Source organism: Chanos chanos, chromosome 13 (assembly GCF_902362185.1).
Source record: "Chanos chanos chromosome 13, fChaCha1.1, whole genome shotgun sequence".
Lineage (NCBI taxonomy): Eukaryota > Metazoa > Chordata > Actinopteri > Gonorynchiformes > Chanidae > Chanos > Chanos chanos.
This window is the reverse complement of record NC_044507.1, coordinates 2443021-2455000: the sequence shown is the minus strand read 5'-3', so window position 1 is coordinate 2455000 and position 11980 is coordinate 2443021.

The following is an 11980-nucleotide window of genomic DNA, read 5'->3' as shown; positions in this document are numbered from 1 at the left end:
TCTCTCTTTCCAGGTCTAGAGAGAGAGAGAGGGAGAGAGGGAGGCTAGATTAACATCAATGGACGGACTATTCTGGAGAATCGTTTCCACTCGCAGCCCTGATTTGATTGACAAGTCAGTGCTTTGGCGAATGAATGGATAAATATTAGATTTGTTTTAACTGAGAGCCGCCATGCTGGTTCTGAATCACTCTGTAATTCTAGCAGAATGAATTCCCATAGAATAGAATGGAGCCTAAGTGAATGATCATAGAAAACAGTGGAGCTTAAATGAAAACTCATGCAAATGGCCTGAACTGTAATCAAAGTTGTGGCTGAAATTGTTTAAGAGTTCAGTGAACTGGAATAAAAGGTTTGGGATTGAATGGCCAAATTTGTCTTTGTCAGGATAAGAAATTAGGCTGAGGAGAAAGCCATTTGAGCTTACAATCTCCCACAGCCAAACCTGAGGGAAAGCTGGAGAATACTGAAGGTCCTGGACATATTTTTATTAGTACTGATGGTGTTATGTGAAGCTCATTAATTAAAGAAAGTCCACGTCTACTCATTCACTACTCATTCATTCACTTACTCATTCACTTACGCACTCATATTCTCACTCACTCACTCACTCACTCACCCACTCACAAACTCACTCACCCACTCACTCACTCACTCACTCACCCACTCACTCACCCACTCACTCACTCACCCACTCACTCACTCACTCACTCACTCACTCACTCACTCTCACTCACTCACTCACTCACTCACTCACCCACTCACTCACTCACTCACTCACTCACTCACTCACACACTCACACACTCTCTCACTCATTCACTCTCCCACTCACTCACTCACTCTTTCACTCTCTCACTCACTCACTCACTCACTCACTCACTCACTCACTCACTCACACTCACTCGTTTACTGTTCAGTACATCAGTAACAAACATGCTGGGACCAGATCAGCCCATAAACCTCTCTGTTGATTTGGAAAGCGTGAGATACAGTTGTCATTTCAAAAAGCTGTGTGTGTGAGTGTGTGTGAGTGTGTGTGGTGTTTTGGGGCGTCGAACGTGTGTGCGACGCATTAGAGGCTGTGTGAGGTTGTGTGCGGGGCGCTGAGGTGTGTAATAAAAACAGGCATTGGAGTGTGTAAGAGGTCTGGGGCAGGAGCTAAAGTCTTAGCGTGACGAATACACACAGACAGAGGTCTTCCCCAGGGTTATACATCACAGCTTTCACTTCTGAACACACAGCCTCTACAAACAGCCTGAACGGAAAAAACCCAAAAGCTGTCAGACAGTGTGGACATGTGATTCATGACCATTCTGAACAAAGTCGCTCAAACTCTAGTCTCTGTATCTGAGGGCAGCAGGCCCGGCACTGTTTGTATTGTGAGTGAGTGTGTGTGTGTGTGTGTGTGTGGGTGTGTGTGTGTGTGTGTGTGTGTGTGAGTGTGTGTGCATGTATGTGTATGCATGTGTGTGTATGTGTGGGAGAGAGAGAGAGCGAGAGAGAGAGAGAGAGAGAGAGAATGACTTCTCACGATCCAATTCTGCAGTTCTGCGCTGAAACACCTAATTAAGTTGATCAGGGGCTTAATGATTTGTTGATCTGTTGAATCAGGTGTGTTCTTGCTGAGTTAAAGTGAATTCCTTTAGGACATTAGTCCGATATGACTGCTCTCATACTGAGCATATGTGTGACTCATCCAGAGGACATCATTTTGGACCTGCTCCCCCTGCTCCTGCTACCCCTGCCCCGGCTGCGCCTGCTCCAGCTGCGCCTGCTCCAGCTGCTCCTGCTCCTACTGCTCCTGCTCCTGCTCTGGCTGCCCCTGCCCCGGTTGTGCCTGCTCCGGCTGCGCCTGCTCCAGCTGCGCCTGCTCCAGCTGCGCCTGCTCCGGCTGCGCCTGCTCCGGCTGTGCCTGCTTCAGTGTGAACAGACGAATGAGACGTGGCTGATCTGCTGAAGCTGAGAGGCCTGAAGAGCAGTGGTTTGAATGACATACAGAACGGACCTCTGATAAACAGAGCTGTAGAGAAAATGCAGAAACTCTTCCATCACGCACTGAGTATTAACTGTCAGCAAAGAGCGTGAAGTCATACCTGATCACAAAAGCAAAGCATTTCTTAGTCTGTTAGATTCCCATTTTGTCAGGATGTTGCTTGAAACACACAAATGTAAAGATTCGTGTCTGAACATAAATAAATAAATAAATGAAGAGGTCCAGGCTGGGACAGGGACGGGGATGACAGGGTAATTGAATTTGTGAGAGTCATTCTTTTTTGTGGTCGTGTTGGCCTGTCTGAAAGTTTCACCGGGAGAAGACCGAAACGCTTATCGGCCGACCGCACACGGATCACCCACTGGTCGCGACGCACGCTTATCTGAACAAACCTCCTCAATGCTGAACCGTGTGTCACTCTTTCTCTCTTCCATTTTCAGCTCACTCCTCACACAGCACACAATACACAACCCAGTCTAGAGTATGAATGGGCTTCTACTGGGCATTTTCTCTCCTTGTTCTGGCAACACAAACTTAACCACATTGAAATGAAAATGATTCACCAAAAATTCAGCATCATACATTATGTACAGTCAACGAGTGAGAGCCGCACTGAGGAACATTTGTTTTTTTTAATGTTTCACAGCATCCAACATGGTCTGATTATGAATTATAAAACTGTGTTGATAGAGTCTGCTAACACTATGATGCAAGGATGCATTATGCCTCCTCCATCAAGAAAATAACAAATACTGCAAACACTCCATTTCCTGTCTCAGCTTCTCCTAAGACAAGTGAGAGCTCTGGCGTGGCTGTCCGCCTGCACTGGTCAGCACTGCTACTGCATTTACTGTGACCTAGATCATCTTTATCATCATCATCATCATCATCATCACCATCACTATCCTCCTCCTCCTCCCCCTCCTCATCATTATCATCATAATCGTCTTCAGCACCATCATCACCATCATCATCGTCGTCGTCACACTCATCGTTGTCACGCCTGATCAGTTTCATCTGCTCTCCATTCCTCATCCTTAAACGAGAGTTAGAGCAGAGATTGTCTGCAGGCATTATTAATCGATTAGGAGAGCGTTTGGAGCAGCTGGTGTTGTCTGATTCCTGAGCTATCGGGTCAAACGAGCTGATCTCATTTAGATTGCAGGGCAGAGTGAGGGTGTGTTAGACAGACAAGGCAGGGCTGGCTTATCTACAACACACCCAACCAATTCTCCACCCTTCGGAACCTCCTCCCACTGTTCACATCGCTGATGGAGGAGGCAGAGGAATAAACTCGTATATGTAGTTTCTCCCTTTTTCTTTCCTTTAAAATAAACACGCATACAACTTAAATACATCCTCAATAACCTCACTGGATTATGAGTATGAGTAATAGAATAGTCAAATTCAAAACTGTTCCTTAGAAAACAGAGAATGACAGAGTGAATGTCCTCAAGTGAATGTGAATGTCCTCTACTCAGTCCAGGCAATCAACAATCAAATCTCAATCAAATCTCAGCAATCAATCAAGTCCTAAAGTCTAGAAATTCTAGAAATCTATCATTTGGCTTGAGACCAAAACTGTCATATCAAACTTTCAAAACTGTTAAAAGTGATTTTAATTTGCTTTTATTAAACATGATATGTTCATTCTTTTAGCAAGAAAAGGGTGCAAACAATACATACACACAAGAAAAAAAATGAAGGTTGTTTACATTCGTCTGAGAAAGATCAGGCTGTGGACATGCTATTTTCACAGGTGCAAGATGAGTGCTTTTGTATTTATAACACATTGTGGAAGAAAAATCCTACAATGATAATCCAGTAACAATGGTTTCTATTGATGATGGTTCCACTACACCACACCTGCTGTATTCAGTAGGGCGACCCCATCCTGCATCCAGGAGCAAGCAAACAGACAAATTTATACCTCCTGAAGGAGCACTCAGCGTACACACACACACACACACACACACACACACGCACACATATACACTGCACAGCTTGTTCACATGTGCAAGGCAACCCAAAAAAGCCCAAGGCATTATCCTGGAGTGTGTGTGTTTTATTTGAATATAAACGGCGGTGAATGAGGAGAGCAGATTCCGACTGTGGCCGGTGAGTGTGTATGTAAATGAGTGGACAGCTGTTCTCCTCTTTAGCACATCAGAGCGGCTCCACTCTCCCTAAGCTGGCCCTGATCAGCCCGGCAGCCCAGCCAGCTCATTAATGGGAAATCAGCGCTCTGTTCAAAGCACCGGCCTGGGCCAGGTCAGGTGTAATGGCCTCAGACAATGGACGGAGGGTCAATGAACTCCAGATTTACTTTATAAAAAATAAAAAACCTGCTCAGAGGGGCTCGTACGCTCAGGTACAGCCGCATAATTAGCAACCGAAAACGTAATTCAGTTCAGCACAATCAATACGAGATCTTACGTTATCAACACATCATTTGTCGAACTTAATTATAATAATTACCTGAGTGTGTGCTACGGAAAATATTGTGACAGGACGGTGGTCACCATTGGTTGCCATGGACACTATAAAGATGACAGTGGTTGCTATGGATATCATTATGCGAATGATTGTCGCAATGGATAACATTATTAACGAAGTGAATAAGATAGAAATAGATAATAGATAAATAAAGGAAACAGAGAAATAGAGAAACAGGAAAACAGATAACTAAAATAGATATGTTTATGAATAGTTTTCCTCTTATTTTTTGCTTAGTTGTTTTACGACCCAAATCAGGGCCTAACATAATGAGCTGTCAAAATGAGAAAAAGGTGCAAAGTCACATTGCGAATGCAAAGGAGATTTATTAAGTCACCACATTCTTTAACAAAACTGTCTAACGCAACCCCTGAATAAAGGCAATGTAATCCACATTCTTAAACAAAACTGTCTAAAGCAGCCCCTGAATAAAGGCAATGTAATCCACATTCTTAAACAAAACTGTCTAAAGCAGCCCCTGAATAAAGGCAATGTAATCCACATCCTTAAACAAAACTGTCTAACGCAACCCCTGAATAAAGGCAATGTAATCCACATCCTTAAACAAAACTGTCTAACGCAACCCCTGAATAAAGGCAATGTAATCCACATTCTTAAACAAAACTGTCTAAAGCAGCCCCTGAATAAAGGCAATGTAATCCACATTCTTAAACAAAACTGTCTAAAGCAGCCCCTGAATAAAGGCAATGTAATCCACATCCTTAAACAAAACTGTCTAACGCAACCCCTGAATAAAGGCAATGTAATCCACATTCTTAAACAAAACTGTCTAAAGCAGCCCCTGAATAAAGGCAATGTAATCCACATTCTTACACAAGACTGTCTAAAGCAGCCCCTGAATAAAGGCAATGTAATCCACATTCTTAAACAAAACTGTCTAAAGCAGCCCCTGAATAAAGGCAATGCAATCCACATTCTTAAACAAAACTGTCTAAAGCAACCCCTGAATAAAGGCAATGTAATCCACATCCTTAAACAAAACTGTCTAACGCAACCCCTGAATAAAGGCAATGTAATCCACATTCTTAAACAAAACTGTCTAAAGCAGCCCCTGAATAAAGGCAATGTAATCCACATTCTTAAACAAAACTGTCTAAAGCAGCCCCTGAATAAAGGCAATGTAATCCACATTCTTAAACAAAACTGTCTAAAGCAGCCCCTGAATAAAGGCAATGTAATCCACATCCTTAAACAAAACTGTCTAAAGCAGCCCCTGAATAAAGGCAATGTAATCCACATTCTTAAACAAAACTGTCTAAAGCAGCCCCTGAATAAAGGCAATGTAATCCACATCCTTAAACAAAACTGTCTAACGCAACCCCTGAATAAAGGCAATGTAATCCACATTCTTAAACAAAACTGTCTAAAGCAGCCCCTAAATAAAGGCAATGTAATCCACATTCTTAAACAAAACTGTCTAAAGCAGCCCCTGAATAAAGGCAATGTAATCCACATTCTTAAACAAAACTGTCTAAAGCAGCCCCTGAATAAAGGCAATGTAATCCACATTCTTAAACAAAACTGTCTAAAGCAGCCCCTGAATAAAGGCAATGTAATCCACATTCTTAAACAAAACTGTCTAAAGCAACCCCTGAATAAAGGCAATGTAATCCACATTCTTAAACAAAACTGTCTAAAGCAGCCCCTGAATAAAGGCAATGTAATCCACATCCTTAAACAAAACTGTCTAAAGCAGCCCCTGAATAAAGGCAATGTAATCCACATCCTTAAACAAAACTGTCTAACGCAACCCCTGAATAAAGGCAATGTAATCCACATCCTTAAACAAAACTGTCTAAAGCAGCCCCTGAATAAAGGCAATGTAATCCACATTCTTAAACAAAACTGTCTAACGCAACCCCTGAATAAAGGCAATGTAATCCACATTCTTAAACAAAACTGTCTAAAGCAGCCCCTGAATAAAGGCAATGTAATCCACATTCTTAAACAAAACTGTCTAAAGCAGCCCCTGAATAAAGCCAATGTAATCCACATCCTTAAACAAAACTGTCTAAAGCAGCCCCTGAATAAAGGCAATGTAATCCACATCCTTAAACAAAACTGTCTAACGCAACCCCTGAATAAAGGCAATGTAATCCACATCCTTAAACAAAACTGTCTAACGCAACCCCTGAATAAAGGCAATGTAATCCACATCCTTAAACAAAACTGTCTAAAGCAGCCCCTGAATAAAGGCAATGTAATCCACATCCTTAAACAAAACTGTCTAAAGCAGCCCCTGAATAAAGGCAATGTAATCCACATTCTTAAACAAAACTGTCTAAAGCAGCCCCTGAATAAAGGCAATGTAATCCACATCCTTAAACAAAACTGTCTAAAGCAGCCCCTGAATAAAGGCAATGTAATCCACATTCTTAAACAAAACTGTCTAACGCAACCCCTGAATAAAGGCAATGTAATCCACATTCTTAAACAAAACTGTCTAAAGCAGCCCCTGAATAAAGGCAATGTAATCCACATTCTTAAACAAAACTGTCTAAAGCAGCCCCTGAATAAAGGCAATGTAATCCACATTCTTAAACAAAACTGTCTAAAGCAGCCCCTGAATAAAGGCAATGTAATCCACATTCTTAAACAAGACTGTCTAAAGCAGCCCCTGAATAAAGGCAATGTAATCCACATCCTTAAACAAAACTGTCTAACGCAACCCCTGAATAAAGGCAATGTAATCCACATTCTTAAACAAAACTGTCTAAAGCAGCCCCTGAATAAAGGCAATGTAATCCACATCCTTAAACAAAACTGTCTAAAGCAACCCCTGAATAAAGGCAATGTAATCCACATCCTTAAACAAAACTGTCTAACGCAACCCCTGAATAAAGGCAATGTAATCCACATTCTTAAACAAAACTGTCTAAAGCAGCCCCTGAATAAAGGCAATGTAATCCACATTCTTAAACAAAACTGTCTAAAGCAGCCCCTGAATAAAGGCAATGTAATCCACATTCTTAAACAAAACTGTCTAAAGCAGCCCCTGAATAAAGGCAATGTAATCCACATCCTTAAACAAAACTGTCTAACGCAACCCCTGAATAAAGGCAATGTAATCCACATTCTTAAACAAAACTGTCTAAAGCAGCCCCTGAATAAAGGCAATGTAATCCACATCCTTAAACAAAACTGTCTAAAGCAGCCCCTGAATAAAGGCAATGTAACCAGAACAGGAGAGCTGCATACTCTGCCACTAGCTTGTTTGTTAAAGACCTTCCATAACTCCCAACTTCATTTCACAACAAGAGAGAAAAGTCTTCCTTTCCTACTCTCTCTGTCTAATCTAGCTGACAAAATAATAAACTCTCACCGTCCAGCAGGGGTACCAAGAACAAAACAAACAAAAAAACAAAAAGAAAAGAAAATGACAAAAGTTAGAAAACAGGCAAAAGTACGACCTACATGTTTAACAAAACTAAGGTAACAAAATTATGAAGAGCTTCCAGGGTGACATAAGTTTAAACTAAAGACAAACAACAACAACAAAAGACGCCTCTGTGTCAGCAAGCACAGGCTTTTACCAGGTCCACAATCTGTCAGTGTCAGTCAGTCAACTGCAATCAGTCAGCCAATCAGCAGCCTCCAGATCACTCTGCCTCCATCTCACCACCAATCCGGAGAAAGAGGAGGGAGATGGAAAAAAAGAAGGGCGGGGCATATTATAAAGCTAATGGTTGCAGTGGCTTCCACTGGTTGGTAGGATATAGTTGCAAGAATAAGGATTTCTATAGATGCCATAATCTCAATGATTATCACAATGGATAACAATATATCAGTCAGTCAACACAAATGCTACTTTGATGTGAGTGGTTTCCATACGTGAAATGAATATTATAGAATTGGGGAGTACAATTGCTAAAAATGGTTTTCATGGACTCCACTTGACTTGAACGGTTGATATGGACACCACTGAAACAATAATTGTTGCTATGGTTTTGATTACAACGATAATGGTTGCTATGGATACGTTAACAAGATCGATTTCCATTACTCAAATAGCTGATGTTGTCATTACTATTAAAACAAAGTGATTTGTTTTGATATAAAAGTTGTATCTGCAGTCACACCACTATGGAATAAGTTCCAATAGTAGGACAAAATCCCTGCTTGTTATGAGGTTCAGAAAATGCCACAGACAGAATTCTGACAGAAACCGCTGTTGCAGACACTACTGTCATCCATTAAGACAATGGTTGTGCCTGTATTTTTATGAAATTATTGATATAGATATCATTAAAGCAATGGTGGTTGTTATGGGCAGTATATTACGTAACCACATGCTGTGGATTACACTACAGGATCAATAAGTGCTATAATAACAATTATGAAAACATTTGTCACCGTTATTTTCAAGGATAGTGCAGCTGTCATTATAACAAATCATCGTCCATCTCATCCCACTCTCTATCCAGCTGCACTCTCAGCCCCAGTCTGCTCCCTGCTGAAAGCCTGCAGACAGCTCACTCAACACAGTACCACCGATACTGCTGTTTAGGAAGCAGACCATCTCCATCTCTCACCTGCCGTCTGAACCCAGGAGGGTCAGTCACGAGACAGACACAGTGTAGACAGTGCCATGGTCTGAATCCAGGAGGGTCAGTCACGAGACAGACACAGTGTAGACAGTGCCATGGTCTGAACCCAGGAGGGTCAGTCACGAGACAGACACAGTGTAGACAGTGCCATGGTCTCTCACTAAGAGTCTCAGTTCCATTACAGTGTAAAGGTGGTTCAGTGTGAGGACAGTTCCATCACAGTGTGAAGGTGGTTCAGTGTGAGGACAGTCACATCACAGTGTAAAGGTGGTTCAGTGTGAGGACAGTTCCATTACAGTGTAAAGGTGGTTCAGTGTGAGGACAGTTCCATTACAGTGTAAAGGTGGTTCAGTGTGAGGACAGTCACATCACAGTGTAAAGGTGGTTCAGTGTGAGGACAGTATTTTCCCATGATTCCCTATGCCAAGCCTATTTTCCACTCTACATTATTACATTACTGCTAACCATCGACAGAACTGTTATGTTGTTATGCTGTTACTTCATAACCGTATCACCTCTGTGCATGATGTAGATGTTATTACTATAGTTACTGTAACTGTCAACACTGTTACCTTGGTAATTGTACAGGGAGTCGCCTCAGTGGTTCCTACTGACACATTTATAATCTGTTTTAGTTTCAGACACCTTGGTTACAACAATCATCACTAGAGATACTATTATTACCTTAATGGTTGCTATAGATACTATTATTAACCCAGTTATAAACACAAACATGACTTTTAGTGAAGACCATGGTTACTGTTATTACTACAGTGACGACTGTGGATATTACCATTGGCTTGGTTGCGTGCTTTGTGTGAGAGCGGCTCTCTGCATCATGTTTCACACTGAAAATGACCTCTCACCTATCACCCCGGCAATGATCTACTCATCAAAATTACAGCTGCATTAGCAGTACTGAACGCCTAGTACTGAAAACCCAGTACTAACCGCAGTACTGAATGCTTCACCACACTGGAGCCCTGTGGAAAGTTAAGGGAAAGTAAGTAACCGTGAAACCAAAAGGCAAAACAGTCTTTGTTGAACTGTGATAGGATTACTGTGTTGCAAAGAAAAATATCTTAGAGGAACTTAAACATTTGACTTTAAACAGCTTTTTAAAACACTAACAACAGATTATTTTTACATTCAGGAATTTTTTCGTGCTCTTCTGTGTTTGCATTTGGCTTGTGAATAATTAAACTGCGAATTAATTATTGTTATTTCAAGGGTTACCATGGCTACCACTATGACTAATTGTCTTGTTTTAACATCTTCAACAACAACAGACCTCCTAAAACCGGCCCAGACTCACAGACAATAAGCTCCGTGAATCGACCGGCCCGGTCTGATTACCACTCCACACCTTCCAATGTTTTATCAGCTTTCCACTTTAGACGAGAAACGGCGGATTAACATAACACACCACATAAAAATAGCATCCGTAAAAGTAAAACCCCTTAAAGTGGTGACCCCCCCACCAACATCGACTTTACGAAAATAAACAAATTAGCAAACGCCTCGTTTTCACTGCCGATGTCCACTTTAGAGCGGTGAGAAAGTCTGGAGTAAGTGTGACTCATTAAATCAATAGCATCAAAATCCTGGCCAATTACAGGGCTAGTCTTCCCTGTCTTTCCAAACAAACACCCACATTTGCATATTGTTAAATGGATTGCATGCCAAGCAGGCCGCAGTGAATAATCAGAGTAATGCATCATATTGTCCATTTAGTACCACAGAGGGTGAGAATTCCCTGCGGACATTTTTAACCTTTATTCCCCAAACCATGTTCACAGAGTCCCACTGAACCTAAGGCTTTTCTGATGCATATCAGCCGTATAATATAGTAGTGTAGTATTCACACAATATACATATGCACACAACCCATGGTCATTACCAGTCACTGGCTCTAAGTGACAAGATTTTCCTGAATACTGTAATGGAAGACGGCTGCCTTTCATCTGAGTGTTTAGGCAAGACCAGGGATAAGAACCAAACAAAAACAGAAGGGGACTGTGTAGCACACTACAAACACCAAAAAAAAACACTAAACGCCCTGTCACAGACCCCTCTAACAGGAGAGTGAAGCTGTACTGGTTGGCCCTGTCACAGACCCCTCTAACAGGAGAGTGAAGCTGTACCGGTTGGCCCTGTCACAGACCCCTCTAACAGGAGAGTGAAGCTATACCGGTTGGCCCTGTCACAGACCCCTCTAACAGGAGAGTGAAGCTGTACCGGTTGGCCCTGTCACAGACCCCTCTAACAGGAGAGTGAAGCTGTACTGGTTGGCCCTGTCACAGACCCCTCTAACAGGAGAGTGAAGCTGTACTGGTTGGCCCTGTCACAGACCCCTCTAACAGGAGAGTGAAGCTGTACTGGTTGGCCCTGTCACAGACCCCTCTGACAGGAGAGTGAAGCTGTACCGGTTGGCCCTGTCACAGACCCCTCTAACAGGAGAGTGAAGCTGTACTGGTTGGCCCTGTCACAGACCCCTCTAACAGGAGAGTGAAGCTATACCGGTTGGCCCTGTCACAGACCCCTCTAACAGGAGAGTGAAGCTGTACTGGTTGGCCCTGTCACAGACCCCTCTAACAGGAGAGTGAAGCTATACCGGTTGGCCCTGTCACAGACCCCTCTAACAGGAGAGTGAAGCTATACCGGTTGGCCCTGTCACAGACCCCTCTGACAGGAGAGTGAAGCTGTACTGGTTGTCACGGGATGTGCTGTGATAGTACGGACGCTCACGGGAGACCTGAGGCACCGGATAAACATGTGGTCATCACGGTTGGGGCATCTGGCAAGAACATCAAAAATTCTTACCCTGAGAGCAGCAAAAAATTTAAATATTCAAATCACTTTCCGTCGCTGTCTGTCTTACCTGAGCACATTTTCTAACCTCTCTCACCTGCTATGACAAGCA